This window comes from Callospermophilus lateralis, chromosome 6 (genome assembly GCF_048772815.1).
Source record: "Callospermophilus lateralis isolate mCalLat2 chromosome 6, mCalLat2.hap1, whole genome shotgun sequence".
NCBI classification, from domain to species: domain Eukaryota; kingdom Metazoa; phylum Chordata; class Mammalia; order Rodentia; family Sciuridae; genus Callospermophilus; species Callospermophilus lateralis.
In genome coordinates, this window is record NC_135310.1 from 108,388,526 (window position 1) to 108,405,925 (window position 17,400).

The window sequence follows — 17,400 nt, forward strand, 5'->3', positions numbered from 1 at the left end:
AGATCTCCAGAGAAGTGCGTTTCAGAGTGTTGTTTGCACAGGAGTCAACTGGAGAGCTTGTTAATGGTGAAGATTCTGGGACTCCATCTTGAGATCTGGGGAGAAGGTCACAGAAAGGGCCTGGAAATTCTGGTCAACAGATTCCCTGAAGGCTTATTAAGTAGCCTGCCCAGGAGATTTACTGAGATCCAGTCCAAGATGCTGATTCCCACCCACCACAATAGTCCTTCATAGGGTGGGAAGAGGAGATGGGCTTGGAGATGTCATCAGTTGCTTAGAGGAGTTCTCACTTTCAGGGGCCTCAACCACCAGAACCTCAGTTTCCTTTTTGAAAGCAACCCTAAGCTTGTTATTGTCATTGCCTTCCTAGACGATAGAGCAAGAAAAAACAGAAATAGATGTGCTACCTGCCAAGTCAGCAGCATTTGTCAAGAGTGAGAGCAAGGTGGGAGGGAGCCTTCTCACTTGGCTGTGATTCTCTGCTTAGGAGACTGGAGATGATGGTTGTGAGGCCAGCAAATGGAAAGGGAAAGAGTGAGGAATGTTTTAGAGGGCACTGGAACATCCTCATTCTGCCAACAAAGCCTGTGCAGGGCCAGCCTGGGAACTTGTTTCCAGGATTCAAGAGTGCGCGTTTCCCAAACACATAAAATGAAACTACAAATCGTGTTTATTCATAAACAACTCATGATAGAAAACATTTCTCATTATTGATACTCTTAATATTGTCTTGGAATTAGCGCGGTAACTACTGGAGGGCACATTGCTTGGGACACTGAGGAGCACATTAGAAGAGAGGCACTTAGATGGCCTGAACTGCTCTATTCAAAGATAATAAAAACTGAGGATTTGGCAGAAAACTCAATAGCAGGTAGAAAACCAAATGATGGGTAGTGGTGTTTAAGGGTCAGAAGGGGGACTTGCAATAATATGGAAGAAAGGGAGCTCAGTGCCACCTGCACCGACACACACATCCTATTGCCCTGGCCCTGCTTTGTTTCTTTATAGCATTTTTGCTCATCTGATATGCAACAAATTTGTTTATTGTCTATATTACTCTATCAGCCAAGGTCCTGGAAGAAAAGAAGAGACACTCTTCAAGATTAACAGAAGAGAGCGGGTAGTTAGTCAACAGAGGGCCAGTAGCATGGGGAGCTGCCACCAGAGATCTCCTCTCCTCAGCCACAAAGGGGCAAAAATCCTGGGGAGGAAGATAGTATCAGAGGAATCTGGCCAGGTCTGTGGCTGTGGGTGATGGGGGATTCCCCCACAATCTTAGACTGTGGGAGGAGGAACACAGCCACTGCCCAAACTGCAGTCTGGCTGAAGAGCAGAGGTGTGGACACCTGGCTCCCCGTTTTTTTCCACCCTGCAATCTCCTGCTGGGATCTCCCACTCTCCACTCTCCCATTGCCCTCCCAGAGAACAAGGTGCTTCAGGATGCAGGGTTGGCCTCTTGGGGCACTGAGCAGGGCTGGGAAGGGCAGAAGTGCATCTGGAGGGTAAACTGAGGCCAGCCATCCTCCTGGGGGACAGCTACTGAGTTACTACTCATCCCCAGGTCTTAGAACAGCATCTGGTGTATAAATGTTCAATACATATTTGGTGATGAAATCAATGCATGTATGTCCTGGAAGAAGAGGCCTGCTGAACAAAGAGTTAAGCTGTTTCCTAGGGTGTGATGTAAACCCCATACTGTCCCTATTATCGTACTCAGTTAAATGTCGTCTTGCTCACCATACTGTCATGTGAAGGATGTTTTGAGGGGACAAGCACTGCAGGCAGATCTGGAAGGAAAAAAATGAGAAGACACTTGACATCTAGATTACACGTTACTGGGAAGTTGGCTTTACAGTTTTCTGTATCATACTATAGGACCTGTAGGACCTGCTGGATTTCTGCGTCATACTGTAGGACCTGGTGGATTTTGCTAACAATAGATTTGAGCAAGAACACAAGTGCTGCATGCCCAACAGTGTAATTGTGAAGGTCAGCAGGCCAGGAGGGTATTCTGCAGGTATGAGACTCGCAGGGGCTTTGAACTTGGAGTGAACCCCCACCACAGGCAGGAGGGGGCAGCTCTGGTTTCTGAAATGCGATATTGGTGGCTCCTCCCTGGGAGACTTCCCGGGATCTTATATGGACCTGGCACGCTGTGCTCAGCATGGTGTAAACAGTTAGTAGCAGCCTTAGGATTATTTCTCATACAAGATAAATTCTTTAAATCTGATAGAGGGGTGGACATTGATGTCAGAGGCTCTGCTTCCCGCACCGGAGCCATTCATCCCACATTCTTGATTAGGGAGAAGGTCAGAAGGTAACAGGACAGCCTGTCCCAGAGGGCTGCTTCACCCCTGTCCCCCAGCAAGGCTTCCTGCTTCCTTCCTTCAGGGTCGAGTGGAGCCAAAGCTTGTTTCCCTTCTGACTCCAGGTCAGCACCACACACCATGCTTATTTTTTTTCAGGTGGCCGGGGGGCTTGGCAGTGTACTGAAAGAGAATCGCCCATGCCTTCCTTCCTCTGGGTTGGAGAGATGTTTCCAGATGGAGCTAATCAGGAGCAGGTGGGGGGCTTGGGAAGGTAGCAAGGCAAGATTAGCTTCCCCCTGGAGAAGATGGGAAATGCCTAGTGAGTCTTGAGGCTCCTTCTCCCTGGGCTCTCTCTCCACTTACATTTGGCAATGCCAGGTCCTTCCACAACCATCTTTACACCTGTATCCTAAAAGGATTGCTCCAAGCGAAGACAGACAAGGCTAGTGAAGAGAGATCAGGTGACCTGCAGAACAAAGGCCTCCTATGCTGGCATGAAGGGTTCAGGACACACTCTGGAACTGGTGATGCCAGGGTGGGATGTTGGGAAGGGCCCCGAATGCAGGTGAGGAGGTGATGCTCCTGCCTTCTTTACTCCAGTTGGCAACATGGAGAAGAGTGAATGTGTGTGGCGTAGGTGCATGTGTAAGTGCATGTGTATGAAGCAAATAAAAATATATCTGGCTTTCCTGCTTTCTCTCTCTTAATGCTCCAGGTCAGATGAGGCAATCAGAGGGGTGTGGGCCTGGAATAATCATGTAATTGTTGATGTGTAGCTGTGTTTTGTGTACTGTGTTTCAGGTCTAAAAATAACTTAGCAGTCATGAGATGCAGACTTTGATACATAGAAGGCAGTGTAATTAGGAAAGGTCTGGAATTTGGGAACCTAGACCCCTCGTTGACTGAGCTGTGGGAGGCTGGTGATTTCCATGGAGTAAGGCTTCTGTTTGTGCAGAGCAGAGCAGTAGCAGCCACTGTGAACACCTTTACCATTCATTTCCCATCTGAAAATCTTAGGATGCATGGGCTGGAGCCCAGGACCACTCACCTCCATGTTTACTAATCTCATCACCAGGCCAAGGAGAAAGTCAGTTCATCTCCCAGAGTTTGCCCTTAGGTATGAAGCAGAACAGACCAATGAACACCCACTGCTTGGGTTTGGAGCACTGAGGAGTCAATGGATTTATAGCTAGCTACTTGGTAGAAATAGCTAATACCCCAAGAAAGCAAGTTAGGTTAGTAATGTGTTAGAGATTATGTGCCCTCACATAGAAGAATTATTTTTCTTTAAAATAATTCCCTATGGGCAACATAAAAAAGTGTTGTTCTTGGCCTCTTGAGACCTTGCTAGCTGTTCAGTTTCCCAAAGCTCAGTTGTGACTTTCTGTCATTTTTCAACATTCTGCATCTCTGTGTTTTTAAAAGAAACATTCTTCCTTTTCCCCAAGGAGCGGAACTTCAGAAATTTTGATTCCTTCTCACTTGTGCTTCATTTTCTGTCCCCACCACTGCTGACTCTGCCTTGTACTTCTCCCCACTGAGCCTCTTTTCAGTCTGTCCTTGGGGCTGAATGTCAGAGCCAAGGTCCTTCTTCATAGACACAGGCATTGGCCAGTATTTTGTCCTGATTTCTTTCTCAACCATATGTGAGAAAGTGTCTGATATATTATGTATTCTTGAAGGAGCTTTTTAAAAAGAATATTCCATCCCTCAAGGAACTGAGAGTGTTAGTACAGGGACATAACTCTAGGACATAAAACAGGGGCCCAACAGCAGGGACTCGGTAGGGAGGTGGGATGCTACTTGGGGGATGGCAATTTTGACCACAGGGATGGCTCTTCTCTGGTTGACCAGAAGGTAGTATTGAACTATTCATGTTACTTTTATTTTGTAGGTCTTGAAAAATTTATTAAGCAAATGTTATGTGCTAGAGATTTCTGACTCTTCCTCAGAAATTACTTTTACTCTGGCCAAGATAGTAGAGTACTTCACTATATATGTAGGGGTTTGCTGAATTCCTAGGAACAAACAGGTGAGCTCCAGGGGGCATTGATGTGCACAGAAAGCCTGTGTAGATATGTTAGCAACCAAAACCACGCTGTGATTTTGCTTTTGAATGTCCAGGACTAGGGAAAGAAGAGTGATTAGTCTCACACTGAGGGCTCAGAAGAAGGGCTGAACAGCTGGGGGCAGAATCTGCTCATTCAGCTCTTTGAGGGGGTGTGTGATGGTCATCGTGAGGAGGATGAATCTGATTAAATCATAGAACTGCAAGTCCATCAAATCAGCAATATGATGGTTATATGTGAGCTGTGTGCCCGGCCTCAGACGCCCTTAAGGATTGCTCTGAGCATTTGAAAAAGGCCACTCTTGTCTCTCGCCATTTCAGTTTCATCCACATGGGACAGCAGAAACCCCTGAGTGGGGGACAGGGAAGGGGAGATCTCTAGGGATGGATGGATGTAACCAGGACCCCTAAGGACTGTAGAGAAGACCAGCCAGGTTTTTGATTTTGGTAACCATCAACACTGATGAAGAACAGAGGGGAAAGACAGAGTGCTGGACCCAGAGAAATATGACAAAAAAAAGACGCAGCAGGAGGACAGAGGAGGAAGACAGCCCTCTACAGGTCAGGAAATGGGCCTCACCAGAAAACAGCCCTGAGATCACCTGGATCCTGAACTTTGAGGCTCTGGAATTGTAAGAAAATAAATTTCTGTCATTTAAGTCACGTGGTCTGTGGTACTCTACTATGACAGCCTGAGCTGTGGCCAGCATTTCTGAAAATCACTGAGCCACTGCTCTGTGGAACTAACCTCGTGATGTATGAAAGTCCCAATTTCTCTGCATCCTCACCAACACTTGCTGTGATCATCTTAACTAACTTGAAACCACTCAGAAAGCATTACCTCCCTCTCACCCTTGCAAAGGGAAAAGAATGATCACCAATGTCTAATGGCAGTTTTCACCAAGCGATACCAAGAGCCAGCTTCATCCTCAGGAGAGAGCATTTCACTTCCTCCTCATGGTTTCTACAGAGAAACTTCCCTAGTAACGAACTATAGAAATGATCCCTTAGCATATTGGCCTATAGTATCATCGAACTCCAAAGTTCCTTTGCTGATTTCTGTCTGGCTGACCTGTCCATGGATGAAAACCAGTATTGAAGTCCATAATTATTATTGTATTGGAATCTGCCTCTCCCTGTAGATATAACAATATGTGCTTTTCATTTGAGAAAAAAAAAAAAAGGATGCTCTGAAATCCATCCTCCATTGCTCCCCTCTCCTCTCAACCTCATTATTTTCGTCTTCCTCTGCTCTTTCATGTTAAAACATCTTTAACTTCTAACTTCAACTAATTCACACTAATATGCAACTCACTGGAAATGGAAATGCACAATATCAACTTTTCAAAACTATTTGAGCCAGAGGAGAGGCTGTTCTTTTATTTAAACCATTTTTTCCCTAAAAGTATGATTTCAGGAATTAGGGGCGATTGGATATAGGAGTTTTTTGTTTGTTTGTTTGGTATTTGTCATAATGGTGACAGTTTATACTTCTTATGTCACCTGGCATATTTTTCAGACCACCATGGTGCCATTCACTATGCTTTCAATTGCATTCTAATATGGAAAATAATCACTTAATATTCGTTCATGGAAGAACATGGGCCCTGGAAATTTTTGGTTGATTTATATTAATGTCCTTGTTTCCTCTAATTAAATCATGAATCAAGAATCATAAAGAAAAGACTACCAGCAAGGCATAGCGGTGCATGCCTGCCCAGCAAGTCAAGAGGCTGAGGCAGGAACATCACAACTCAGAGGCCAGTCTGGCTAACTTATAAAGACCCTGTCTCAAGATAAAATTTAAAAAATAACCAGGGGTGTAGCTCAGTGGTTGAGCATCTGTGTTCAATCCCCAGTACTGCAAAGGGGTGGGGGGAAGAAAAAAGAAAAAAACAAGACAAAACTACAAGGGTAAGTTTAGTATTGTTTCTGTCTCCACTCAGAAATCCCTGATCCATCTTAGACATTAGATGGATATGAATAACCTCCCTGCCTCCAGCTGTCGAATTGTCCCAATTTGGAGGAGTGATTGTGCTAGTTGTCTTAGTGGTCTTCCTTGAGAGGGAGCTATCTTTTGACAAGCACCTAGGAAACAATTGAGACCCTGAGACCCTTTAGAAGAGAGTAGAGGTTTTCATGCCTCAGGTGAGAAATGGATAATGTTTGTTCCCATAGATGGGAGAATAGACTGCAGGGAAGAAGGGGATCCATCTGTAAGGCTAGAGAAGCTGGCACCAGAGAAGGCGGGGCCTGTTGAACAGCACAGTGGAGGGGTGGAAAAGCACCTGGCAGCAGTGATGTCCACTGTTCCAGTCACAGCTTTTGGGCAGGTCTTTGACTTCCTTACCCCTAAATCTTCATGTTTACATTTTCTCTCTCTCTCTCTCTCTCTCTCTCTTGTGTGTGTGTGTGTGTGTGTGTGTGTGTGTGTTTCATGGAATTTGAAGAAGAGGCTGCCTCTCATTTGCACCAACCTGGGGCATCTGGGATGCCCATATATGCAAAGTGGGAGTCCTATGGTTTGAGTACATCAGGAGGATAGAAACACTCCTGAGAGTTCACAGGGGTTCTGTGAAGCACTCTGAACTTCCATAAACTGGGATGGAGCAATTTTATCCAGATCTTTGAGTGACAGGGATCTATGGACAACATTTGGGTTAGGCTTGGTTCTGAAACCAAATCTAACCTGGATCTGCTCCATCCCTCATGTGTTACTGTGGTGATCACCCTGTTTTACAGCATCTTTCTAGTTAGAATCAGATGAGAATGTAATGGAAACATTTTAGCCAGATTGTAGCCAGAGATTCTTTCTGTTTTGAATAAAACAGACAGATAGCATGATGTGGGCTTGATCTTAGCCTGGCTTGGAGTGTGGTGAAAAGAAACCTCTGGAATAAAGCTTGCTTATTGCGTTGTTAATTGGAAAATTTTGTTTATTGGCATTGTCAGAAGTTGTCAGCCTTTATCACCCCTTACAATTAAAGGTGGGACTTAAGAAAGTGTGTGGATCTTGGGAGTTGTTGGAGGAGAGACTGCTTAACTGTGGCAATGATGATGTTAACAGGGAATTCTGTTGTTGGCTTGCATAACAAGTGTCATCTCTATTTAATGAATAAACATTGGCAGATATTTGATTATTCTCATAGTGCAGAGGTGTTACAGGACTTGACTTCTGGGTGCCAATATTCTACTTAGAACCATTTCTCCTTCCAAGAAATTAGAGATGGGAAAATGTGTGTGAGGGAAGGAGACACTAAGATGTAATGTTAAGAGGACTGCATGGCTAAGTGGATGACCTAAATTCTTATTCTGGCTCTCACATTAGTGGGAGTTGTCACTTTAGTTAAACCTTTCAAGTTTGCCTGACACTAAGGATTTAGAACATATAATCACCTGGCCCCAATTTACTCAAATATTGCTTGATTCTGATTTTTCTCCTGGCATGGATGACTCTCCAGCTAATATTTTCTAATAGTTTTGTCAATATGGTTGTTCACTAATCACCTTGGTAAATTCTGAGGAAATTGACTTATAATAAGGGGACGGTATTTTAGGGTCATAGGGAATGTTGAGGCCTTGTAAACAGCATAGAACAATGGAATGTGGATCGGAGATGCTCTCAAAGACAAGGCCTTGCAGGTTCAAGTCCAGGACCTACCAAATGTTTGCAGATCACCCTTGCTTCCACTTGCAGTTCTCGATATCTGCCAGTGCAGAGCATCCACATCAGGATACCCAACAAAGAAGCAGAAGTTAGCAGGGGATTGATCACCTAGTGTGCATGGTCCAAAGAACATGTACGCTTTAAGAGGAAAAGGGCAGCTTTCTTCTTTGCAGATTCCCTTCCAGGCCAAAACAAGAAGGGCCCACATCCTTAAACACTCTGCTCTCTTGCATGATCCTGGAGGAGAGGGAGGAGTAGAGAAAGAGCATTGAATGACACATTCAGTCAATCAATAACTATGACATCATGTGCATCATGAGGGTGACACATGTCATGCCATGGCATTAGCAAGCACCTTCTTCTTCATGGTTGGCTTCTCATCTCTAAGAACTGAAGGTGGCACTTGAAGAACAGAATCAGAATTGCCCAGAAAAAAAGGTCAATAAAGAGAAGGTCTTTTGATGTCTCTGTTGACCTCTGTTGACATCTCTACGGAGCCATATCTTAAGTTTTTCTGTACAAGGAAAAGATGAGGAAGGTAGGAGAGTCCAAAACAAGGTTCCACTTGGAATGTGTGTGAGATTTCTGCCTGAGGCTGGGGCCCTCACTGGAGGCATAATCAGTGATAGAAAGAAGTTGTCAGGTGTGTTCAGTTGGCTCAAATGGCAGAAGACTCTGACCCTCCACAGCCAAATAGCATCTATATCTGAAAGATGAGTACGTGGAGAAGACATGAGGACACAGTCCAACAGTGGACAATGCAAACTAAACCTGGGAACCTGCAGCTGAGCACAGATATGACCAATCCCATTTGTGGAGACTGTGCCAAAATACACACACAGGAGATAAGAATAAGACCGTTTGTATACTATAAAATTGCCCAATTATTTGTTGGTTCCTTCCTTGCATAAGGACAGGTCAGTGCCAATGAAGAATTTTCCTGGCTTTGATATAGAAATACCAAAAAGAGAGCTGACCCTGGGCGACATTGGGTCAAAAGGGTTACCAACATCTGGTTGGGGATTTAAAATACAAGAAGAAGAAACAAACAAAGAACTTACCCTGTCAAGATGTGGATGTGGGAGTGTTTTTAGATTGAATCATTATGTACTTTTTTTTTTTTTTTTTTTTTGCTTATGCTGCTCTGCGGCTGGGGCATTACTGGTGTGTTACACCTTCAAATCAGTCCAATGGTCATGTCTTCCCTCAGGGAGCTTCCATTCTAGTGGGGGAGTGGCAGCTTTTGACAGCCTAAAGTAGAATGGTGCCCTGGAGTTTATTGGAGGTAATGCGTGATATGGAAAAATAATTAAGGGGGAATCAGAAGAGCTGACATGTGAAATATGGTGGTCAGCAAAGGACTGGTTAAGAAAGTTGTATTTGAGAAAAAGTGTAAAGGAGGCAAGGGAATTGTCACCAGAAAATCTGTGCAAAGAGAACAAACAAGGAGAGTGCAGTGGTAACAGAGCAGGGAAATGGAACATGCTGGGAAATAGGTATTTGTTTGGTGCTGAAATCTCTGTCTGAGCAAGTGGGAACTCTGTCTCTAGTAATGCTGTACCCTGAAGTTGTGCAAGACTCTTCTTACTAACCAACATGGGTAACATGACCAGGGAATTAGTTACTTGGGCTGCGTTGGCATTTCACTTGGAGGAGTTTGAGTTCAACTTGCCACCCACTCCAACATTTTAGAAATCAAAAGAAGGACATCTGTATCAATCAATTCCAGCTGTCGTTGTGACGGACAAGGTCTCTCCATCAGCAGTTTATTCTGGGCTGCAGCCGAGACCATATGGTGCTTCTATTTTTTTTTTTTTTTAATTTGCGTTTGTTTTCATTGTAAAGTGTGTGCAGGGAGCACAGAGTGTTCCTAGCAACAAGCAGGAGCCTGCGGGTGAGAGGAATTGCTCCTCGGGGAAGGGACAACCACTTTGACAATGCCTCATTCCATGTCAGGAAGCCAACTGCACCCAGCCACCGAAGTGCAAGTGGAGCATTTTAGAAGAAGCATTGCCAGGGGCTCACTCTGACAGCTGCTTGTTTTTTCTGGCAAAATATATCCAATTTGTTCTGTAGAATGCAATTGAGAATCAACACCTTAGAAGAGGAAAATAAATTTTGAAGGTTCAAAAGGTTCTTTATTCAAATATTGTCAGCCTTCCACATGCTGTTGGTTCAGTATCCATGAATTCCACCCACCCATCTTGAATTGAAAATATCTAGGAGAAAAAAATTACATCTGTACAGAACATGTATAGACTATTTGTCGTTATTTTCTAAACAACACAATAGAACAGCTATTTACAGAGCATTTACACCATATTTGGTTTATTAGGTATTATAAGTAACCTAGATGATTCAAATTACACGGGAGGATGTGTGTAAGCTGTTATAGGCAAATACTACGCCAGTTTATATAAGAGACTTGAGCATCTGTGGACTTTGGCGTGTACTGGGGCTCCTGAAGCCAATCCCTGAGGGATGCCTATATTTGACTTTTGTCTCTAGTCTATGGGTGCTGTACCCTAGTTTCAGATGGTAAGAAAGGAAAGAGAACAAGGTCAGAGAGAGGCAGGACAGGGGTGGGAGCAGTGACAGATATACCCTCAGAGGCAGTAGAGCCAGATAACCACTAACCTTGCTTAAGTTTTTCTTGAGCTTCCCAGAGCCTATGATGAAGTCAGCATGATTATTATCCCACTTTCATACATGGTAAAACTGAACCCTAAGGAGGTCAACTGAAGTGCATAAGGCCACATAAATAGATCTGGGTGGGAGTGCGGTTAGAATCCCTACAGTCTGACTCCCAGTCCTATGTTATGAGGGCTTCTCTAAATACCATCTTGGGACTGCCTGCATCAGGCTCCCCTGGGGGACTTATTTCCCATGCAGATTCCTGCACTCCAGGCCACACCTCGTTCATCAACCTTTTTGTGGGCTGAGCTCTAGATATCCAACAGCATTTGAATAGCATTCCCCCGCAAAAAAAGTTTAAGAACAATTAGATGATAATCTATCACTTTCCATCAATAGTCTGACTTTGACAAGACCACTATTTCTCCTTGGACCTCAGTGACCTGACTTGTAAAGTGAGGATGGATAGGGTTAATTCCAGCTCAGAAAAAAACAACCACCTGACTGCACCTTGCCAAATGGACCTTTTCCATGTCTCCTTATCTTTAAATATCAGTGTTATCGAAATGATATTAAAGCGTCACTGAATGTGTAACCTGATGCATAAATGTTCAGTTTCCCAGGACACCTAGGAGAACTAGACATTCCCCTGATGTGGCATATGTGAAGTGCAGCCCTCCTCAAACCCAGGGTCAGGTCTCCCAACCTGTGGGGATTCTTTTATTCTCTGACTTCTTGACGCTGCTGGAGGCGAGGAGCTCACGGATGACATAAATCTTCCCCACGCAATCTAAGCTGGTGGTCATCTTTCGAAGTTTTAAACCCAGCATCCAGCACCACTCACTAGCTCCAACCCAGTTTTGGTTTGCACTGGTTTCGTTTTTCTGATTTTTTTTTTTTTTCCCTGTTCGGAGAAAGAAAAGCAAGAATAAGGGGCATTGGCCAAACAAGTCTGTCCACTTGGTGGAGAGGTTTCCAGATAAGAGAATCTGAAGGACTTCCCTTGGGCGGGAGGGAAACTGCACACGCCATCGGGGGAAGAGGATCAGGAAATTACATTTTGTTTTTAACAGCAGCAAGGCTCTCGGGGATGGTTCTGAGAGGCTTGGAGGATCCCAGCTAGGGGAGACCCCAGTGAGGTTTAAGCTGAGGCACAGGAGCTGCCGGTCCTGCTGAAAGTTTACCATGAGTCCTGCTCGGCACTTTCTCCACTGGGCGTGAGGTAGTCCCTGAGGAGGCTACAGGGCAAATGGCTTCATAGGAAAAGCTTTTCAACGTCCGATCAGAAGAAGGAGCCAGTCTGGGGACTTCGGTCCTGCACAGGTAACAAGTGTTTCTCCTGCTGCGGTCTGTCTCCCATTGAAGCAAGCCCTCTGAGGGACCTGAGTCACTTCTGCATTCCTCTTAAGGCTTATCTTCCAAGTTTAATTCTCTTTGCTTGATTTTTTTTTTTTTTTTTCTTAGCTGTGGCATGTGCTGGGAAGGGAAGGTGTGTTGTCAAGAGCACTGTGCACATCATTGGTCCAGGTGATAAGACTCTGTTTAGGAAGATTGAGGTCAGACAGCTAGCCAGGATCCTGTTGGATTTTCTCTTTAGTATAGACTGTTGGCTGTTTTAAAAATGAATTCTCCCATCCCTGAGCCAGAAAATACCACCAGGACTAGGGCGTCTGTGAACTAGCATACTGTTGTCCCGCCCGGAGCGTTTCCATGGCCAGGTAGCCATTGTGGTTGTTCTGAGAAGGGGGATACTGCATCTAGATAGCAGGAGGAGCCTGGCATCTTCTCTCAGCTCCCAGTCCAGGGTCAGGGTGAGGGAGAACTCCTAGCCATGTCTGATGGGACGAGAGCTTATGGTCAGAGCAGGGAAGAAGGTTAGTGAGAGTGTTGGGGCTTAAGATCTGGGCAGACTTATTTTGAACATCCTGGAAAGAAGGAAAAACTCTATAATGTATGGTTTGCTTTTTAAACTATGCTTTCTTAGATTTTCTATAAAGCCAGGCCACGCACCTTCACAATAGCTATTTTTCCTTTCTTAAGGGGTCAATGCAGTTGATTTTTTTTTTCATTTTCAAATCACATTAGTAATACATAAATATATTCTTACTTTAAAAGACTGCTTAGTTTTTCAAGACCTATGTTTCCCAATGTGCATACCCCCAAGATTATCCCATCAATTCTTTGCTGCTTTACCAATTAAAAGGGCTCCCCCCCCCCCCGTTCTTCCCAGCTCTTACGACAAGCTGGGTACAGGAACACAATATTTTCTCTTAGATTCCTGTGCTGACCCATGACAACACTGTGAAAGGTTAAAATGACCCAGGGGGGACACAAGTAGCTCTTTAAACACTTAGCACAGTCTGAGAGTTTCACTCATTTTTATCATTGCTACTTCTGCTTTGGTTTGATTTTGGTGATTATTGATATTAATAACAACTTCTCAATGACAAAGCTCTAGATTTGCCAACTAGTGGTTTGGGCTTTTCCTTAAAAAACATCAGAGACAGCTTTATTCTGGAAATGAAAGGGGAGAAAATAAAATTTAAGGAAATGATTTATATAGATTGATGGGTACATGGATGGATGGATAAAGTGGCTGCCATAGGGAAACTGGGACAACGGTAGGAGAGATTCCCTTTTTATCCAATGGATAATAAATGCATTGAAAAGAGATGTTCATTTTTCATCATTTTCAGTCTTTTAAAAGGTGGCATTTTATTTTATTTTGTTTATTTTTATTTTTTTGTGGAACTGGGAATTGAACTCAGGGGTGCTTTACCACTGAGCTACATCCCTATCCCTTTTTATTTTTATTTTGAGACAAGGTCTCACAATGTTGCCCAGGCTGGCCTTGAACTTGAAATCCTCCTGTCTCAGCCTCCTGAATAGCTGGGATTACAGGCAAACACCTCCACATCCCACTGAAGGTGACCTTTTAGATCCCCCAATCTCCTGTATATTGTTAAGAGACAAGTGAATGAGAAAAAATAATAATAATATGGGTCATGGACTGAGATTTTAGAGTTGGTACCAAGCAGCAACATGAAACCCAAGAGGAACTACAAAATATATCCACTGCTAGTTTGTTTGCCCTAAGATTTCTCCACTTGGCCCTGCTGGTTTTAGAGATTCTATCGTACACTATCTTGTTAAAGCTGTCTGCCTGTCTTTTCTCCAGACCAGTGACTAATCTGATTAATAATTTCAACGAAGAGTGTTAGCCCCACTGAGGCCTTGTGGTCTAATCCTGCACTCACCGAGTATGACTCTTACTGAGTAATGGCAATAATATAGTAATATCACACACTGGACCACATGGTACTTGGAGGCATTCCATAGCAGTCAAAAGTTATCATGTGGTCACACCTACTCTGCTTGGTAAGGCTGATCAATTTCCTGTAAAAAAAAAAAAAAAAAAAATCAATCTCTTGTATCTATATGCAACTTTTTAGTTCTTAAAATAGTTTTATACCTCTCCTTTCACTATGCCACAAGTAAAGCATGCATTTTATTCCTACTTTATGGAATACAAAAATTAGAGGTGCAGAGCTTAATTTAATTTACCCAGGTTCACACAATGAATCTTTGTGGGCACTGAGATGAAAATACACTCAGATCACTGGCTTTTCACCCCCACTCTTGGTTGGTAATATGAGCATAAAAGTTACATGGAATAGAGAATCAATGATTGGCTGGATTCTGCATGTTTTGTAGCAACAGGGTAGATGTTTTGCTGGGAATCTTGAAGGTACATCAAACTATTTCCTGCTTTAGATATTTGTAGACTTGAATACCTGCTGTCCGTTAGTATCATCCCAGGAGCTTCATAAAAAGAAAGCAATGTCCAGACATTTTTCCCAGAGAAACTGAGCCAGAATCTCTGGGGGGAAGAGGCCTTGGCTTGTTGTTTTTTTGGTTTTGTTTTTTAATCCCCAAATTGATTCCATTATGCAGCTGGGGTTGAGTCCTAGCTATAAGAGATGAAGTGCTTAAATTGAGAAGCAGAAGCGTTACCTTTCATGATTCTGGAAAGGTATTAGAATTCTGGCCACTGTTGTTTATCTGAGGAACAGACACAGCTGTGTGTGAGAATGAAGAGGAGATTCCTGGCTCCACACAGTTTGAATTGATTTCATTGCAGATACAGTGACTCCCTGTTACTTGTGGATTTTACAGAATCCAGTGAAATGTACCAGGCAAACAGAATGTGCTCTTCTCATGCCAGATGACTATGGGGCTCATACATTTTACTCAAGGTCACTTTGTGTTGTGTCCCAATACCTAGAAGAAGGAAATAAGAAATACTAATTATTCTTTGCAGGATCTGACACTTTCTGGATTGAATTAAATGTGAATAACCAATAAATCAGGGCTGTTTTTTAAAATCATAAAGTATGTTCCTTTCCCTCTCTTGACATTTCTCGATATAGTTCAAATTAGTAATGCTGGTCAGCATAATGTTTGTTTCTGTTATAGACAGCACCAGGGGTGGGGCTCTTATGTATGGATCTCGTTTTTCCTAGTGCCTATGAGTTTCTGCACAGAGTGGGTGCTCCTAGAAGGATTACTAAGTATATACATTGTCTACTGGTACACCATGAATTGATGAGTTATTTACCAGCTCAGCACTTCAAATCACATCGTATGACTCTGCTCATGATGGTTAAAAAAAAAAAAAAAAAAAAAAAAACAACCTGGAATCTTGCCTATTTCCTAAAAGAGAATCACAGAAGTGAAACCTTTAAAATCACAGCCTAGTGAAACTATGTACAGTAGAGAGACTTGCAAATGCTGTGGGATTTCAAAGGCGGAAAATACTTTCCTATGATTAGCTTAAATGCCTCGTGGGACACAAGGTGCTGGCACTGAGAATTCTAATGATAGGTGATATAGATGAGTGCTTACTACGTGGTAGATACCATGCTAAGCACTTTGCAATGATTGTTTATTAATTTAGTGGTTCTAATAATGCCGCAGTCTGGCTGGGCACAAAATCACGAGCCACTCACAGCTTTGTAGATTCAAACAGCAATTCTTTATTCCCGATCTCACACCGACACTCTACAATCACGTTCTGGGGAAATCCATGTTCTCTGCCCAAATCCACCTCCTCTGCCTCCCAAAAACTCTCTGAGTCCCGGGAGAGACTCAAGGGGAACTCAGGCAGCAGGATACGCCCTATTCCCAGCAGGAATAATCTTAAACCTGGAACCGCCCTAAACCCGGATCACCCTGCTCCTTGAGCAAGGTCACCTTACATGCAGTGTTACTGCAAAATGTCCTATTTCCACGAGTCCTTCCACTAAGTAACATGGGGTACGCTGGCAAGGAAATTGTCATACCTACTTGGCTAATGGCTCCCAGCATCTCCCCCCTTCTGATTAATTAAACAACAAGTAATGTGGCTTAAGGACCGTGCCTGGTAGGTTGTCCAATTCAACATATGGTTCTTACCCGTCATCGGAAAACTGACCTTTAGGCGTCAACCTCCTGTCTTAGGTTGATACCACTGCAACTGGATCATACCCGTCACTGACTGGTGACACCATCAGCAAAGATATGCCAGCACTACCACAATTAACATGGGGTGCGCTGGCAAGGAAATTGTCATACCTACTTGGCTAATGGCTCCCAGCATAATAATCCTGTGCCTCAGATATTATTATCATCCCTATTTTAGAAATAAGGGAACACACTAAGGTTAAGTCAATTGCCTGAGGTAAATGCTGTGGGAAGCAGTACAGTCCGAATTCCATCTCAGGCAGTCTGACCTCAGAGTCTGTATGCTTGTGTGCCATGCTACAAAGACCACAACAGTGCAGCCCAATAAGTATCCGAGAAGAGAAATACAGTGTAGTTCAGAGAATTATCTATCTCTGGAGAAGACAACAGACGGCATGCTATAAAAGTTAAACATTCACATGTTGGCAGCAAACTCAGCTACTTGCTGTGTGACCTGGGCTGTATTACTTACTTTACCTAAGCCTCAATTTCCTTATCTGAAAAATGGGGGTAATAATAGTTCTCACAATATAAGATCATAAGGTTTGAGTCTAGGACCTGCAAAGTGTTTTGTCTAATGACTGGCATAAAATTATTTTTACTGTTGTTAACAAAGTGGAAAAGCAAGATTTGAAATGATGGGTGAAGCTAAGAAAGAAAGAATAAAGCATTTCACTTGCTGAGGACAGCGTGGGAAGAAGCTGAGAGGTAGCAATCCTCAAACAATAGTTATTGTTAGTATTTATAAAATATATTGCAAAAGAAGGTGCAATTAAAAAAAACTTGGTAGCGGGTTAGTCTGTTCTCTATCTAGGGGTTAATGGCTTTACATTAGGTAGTGGTGGTTCAGGCTTTTCAGGAAATAGTCTGAACATCCTCAGGGTATTTGAGAATGTTTAAAGCACTTGAATAGGATATATTGGCTACCGAGGGAAAATAGTGTTCTAGGTAGATTTGCCAGCTGCTGTTGTGCTGGACTATGTGTCAGGGGGAAAAGAAGAGAGGGGTCCATTCAGGAAATCTCTGCTGCCATCCATCCTGGTGTGAGGGGATAACATCCAAGCCAAATAGGCTGGTCCTGGAGAAGAACGAGAGCTCTGAGAGTGCCCGCAACAGTGCCTTGACAACGTGGTGACTGGTTGAATGGGGGCTCCTACTCCTGCCCTTGCTTATTGTGTCCAAGAAGCCCCATGGAGCTGAGAGCTGGGAACCTGGAGAAT

At 43.5% G+C, this 17,400-nt stretch overlaps 1 protein-coding gene and 1 pseudogene across 6 annotated transcripts in view; one reads left to right on the plus strand and one right to left on the minus strand.

Annotated features, from left to right (window-relative positions):
- The window catches only part of Adgrf5 (adhesion G protein-coupled receptor F5), a 91,747-nt gene that overhangs the window by 12,387 nt on the left and 61,960 nt on the right, over positions 1-17,400 (plus strand). Inside the window, exon 1 of one of the 6 annotated variants that reach the window (XM_076858614.2) lies at positions 11,654-12,001. The exons of the other annotated variants lie outside the window; for them this stretch is intronic. The gene's annotated coding sequence lies outside the window, so the exon portion shown is untranslated. Of the gene's footprint in view, positions 1-11,653; positions 12,002-17,400 lie in introns of those variants that run through there. 6 annotated transcript variants of the gene reach the window in all.
- On the minus strand, positions 5,200-5,400 carry LOC143402666 (small nucleolar RNA U3; annotated as a pseudogene).